A 3,073-nucleotide genomic window follows, 5' to 3' on the forward strand; every position below is an offset into this window, starting at 1 on the left:
CTGTCATTCCTCAAGGGTATATGTAGTCTCCAGATCTATGCCATAGATTTATTTGCAAAGATCTTTCCTTTCCATATGATATCACACTGATCCATTACATTAATATAATTATCTTGATTGGACCAACTGAGCAAGAGATAGAAATGACTCTTAACTTACTAGTGCAACATTTGCATAGAGGGACTGGGAAATAAATACTACTAAAATTCAAGAAACTTCTACCTCAGTAAAATTTCTGGAAGTCCAGTGGTTGGGACTTGCCAAGATATAACATCTAAGTTAAAATATAAGTTGTTGAATATAGTTCCTTCTACTAATGAAAAGAAAACCACAATATCTGGTGGGTCTATTTGAATTTTGGAGAAGGCTCATTTCTCACTTGGATGTGTAACTCCACCCAATCTACCAAGTGACTCCAAAAGACGTTACTTTTGAGGTGATCCCAGAATAAAAGAAGGCTCTGCTAAAAGTCCAGGCTGGTGTGAAGGTGACTCTGTCACTTGAACCACGTGATCCAGCAGATCCAATGTCAGTGACAGATACAGATGCTGTCTGGAAATTTTGTCAGGCTCCCTGTGAAAATTACAAAGGAAGCCCTTGGGATTTGGGAACAGGTTCTTCCACCATTTTCAGATTACTTTCATTTTGAGAAATGACTCTTGGCCTGCTACTAGGATTTAGTGGAAACTAAATGACTGATCAAGGCCCACCAAGTTACAATCTGAGTTGCACATCATGAACTGGGTGCTATCTGATACACTGAACAATAAAGTTGAATGTACACAGCAACATTCCACCTTCAAGTTTAAGTGGTACTTTAGATTGGGCCCAGGTATATCCTGTAGGCATAAGTAAATTATATGAATGCATAGTACAAATGCCCATGGTTCCTACTCTTGCCATAATGATATTTGCCCCTCTGTGTGAAACTACAGCCTGGTGGGGTGTTCCCTATGATCAGTTAACAGAGAGGGAAAATCCTGGGCCATTGTTTACAGAAGGTTATGTATAATACACACTTATCACCCCAAAGTGGACAGCTCTGGCACTATAGCCCTTTTCTGGAACATCCCTGAGGGACAGTGGTGAAAAGAGATTTTCACAGTAGGCAGGACTTTGGTCAGTGCACTTAGTTGGAAGAAAAAGTGATCAGGTGTGACTGTATGTACTCTAGCAAATGGTTTTGCTGGATGATCAGGCACCTGGAAAGAACATGAATGGAAAATTGTTGAAAAAGCCATTTGAAGAAGAGTTATGTGGATACATCTCTCATAATGGGCAAAGCATGTAAAGTATTTGTGTCCCATTTGGTAATTTTGATTACCAAAAGCAGAAGACTTAAATAATCAAGTGCATAGGATGACTCTATCCATAAATAGCAATCAGTTTCTTTTCCCAGCTATCCCTCTCATTGACAAATGGGTTCATAAAAAAACAGCTATAGTGACAGCAATGGGATTAATGCATGGGCTCAGAAAAGCTGAATGTCCAATCTTCCAGCAGCAGACAAAAACTAAGCCCCTAATATGAAACATTTCCTGGGGTGATTGCCCACAACCTGGTGACAAGTTGACAATATTGGAAAATTTCCATCATGCAAGAGACAGCATTTCATCCTTATTGGAATGGACACTTATTCTGGGTATGTATTTTCCTTCCCTACTCATGATACTTCTGCCAGAACTACCATCCATGGACTTACAGAATGCCTAATCCACCAACATGACCTTCCACATGACATTACATCTGATCAAAAAACTCACTTCATAGCCTAAGTAGAATTGTAATGGCATCAAGGTCATGGGATTTAGTGGTTTTGCCATGTTTCCCATCCTACTAAAGCAGTTGGTTTGATAGGATGGTGGAACCACCTTTTGAAGATATAGCATCAACTAGGTGGCAATACATTTAAAGTTCTCCAGAAGGCAGAATATTCTCTGAATCAGCATCCACTATGTGTTACCATTTTTTTTCTATATTTAGTATTAATGGTCTAGAAATCAAGGGATGGAAATGAAAATAATATCATTTAGCATCATTCCTAGTGACCTACTAGAAAAATTTTTGTTTCTTGTCATCATGACCTTGTGTTCTTCTGGCCTAGAAATCTCAGCTCCAGGTGGAAGAATACTTCTATCAGAAGACACAACAATAATTCTTTGAACTGAGGTTTTCACTTTCCTCTGGACATTTCAGGCTCTTCATGCTTCTGAGTCAACAGGCTAAAAAAGGACTTGTGATGTTGCCAGGGGTCATGGGTCCTGATTATCAATGGGGGGATTGGATTATTACTACATTGTGTAGTGAAATTAAGAAAGAATATGCCTGGAATGCAGGAGATTATTTAATGTATCTTCTAGTATTATCATGTCCTGCTTTTAAGGTTAATGGAAAACTTCAACAACCCAATCTTGGTGGGAAGACAAATGCTTTAGATCCTTCAGGAATGCAAGTGTTGGTCACCTCACCAGGTAAAGAATGAATATATTCTGAAGTGCTTGCTGAAGGAAGAGGGAATGCAGAATGATTTGTAGAGGAAAGTGGTTATAAATACCAACTATAGCCACATGACCAGTTATAGAAATGAGGATTGACATTATCCCAAATATCTATTTATTATTTGTTAGGAATATTTACATCTAAAAAGAACAAATAAAAATATGTGCATAAATATATAATCAGATATGTTTGTTGGCTCCCTTCACTTATTTCTTTATCATGTAACATTACAAATATTGATTGACTTAATATCAGTACTTAAAGTGATGTTAAATCTACATTTTAATATTTAAGTTGTGGGATACCAGAAGATTAAGCATTGCTCAAAAAATTGCTTCCCATTCTTGGAAATACATTAGTGTGTGGTTTTTTGAAAGATAGTTCTATAATGTTTAGTGAAACTATGTCTTTGTCATTGTGTTTGGAGATTAAGTATATTTTTTTAAAATATTTTAAGTTGTTGGTAGACCTTTATTTATTCATTTATTTATATGTGGTGCTGAGAATAGAACACAATGCCTCATGCATGCCAGGCAAGTGTGCTACTGCTGAGCCACAGCCACAGCCCATAAGC

Source organism: Marmota marmota, unplaced genomic scaffold (assembly GCF_001458135.2).
Source record: "Marmota marmota marmota unplaced genomic scaffold, marMar, whole genome shotgun sequence".
NCBI classification, from domain to species: domain Eukaryota; kingdom Metazoa; phylum Chordata; class Mammalia; order Rodentia; family Sciuridae; genus Marmota; species Marmota marmota.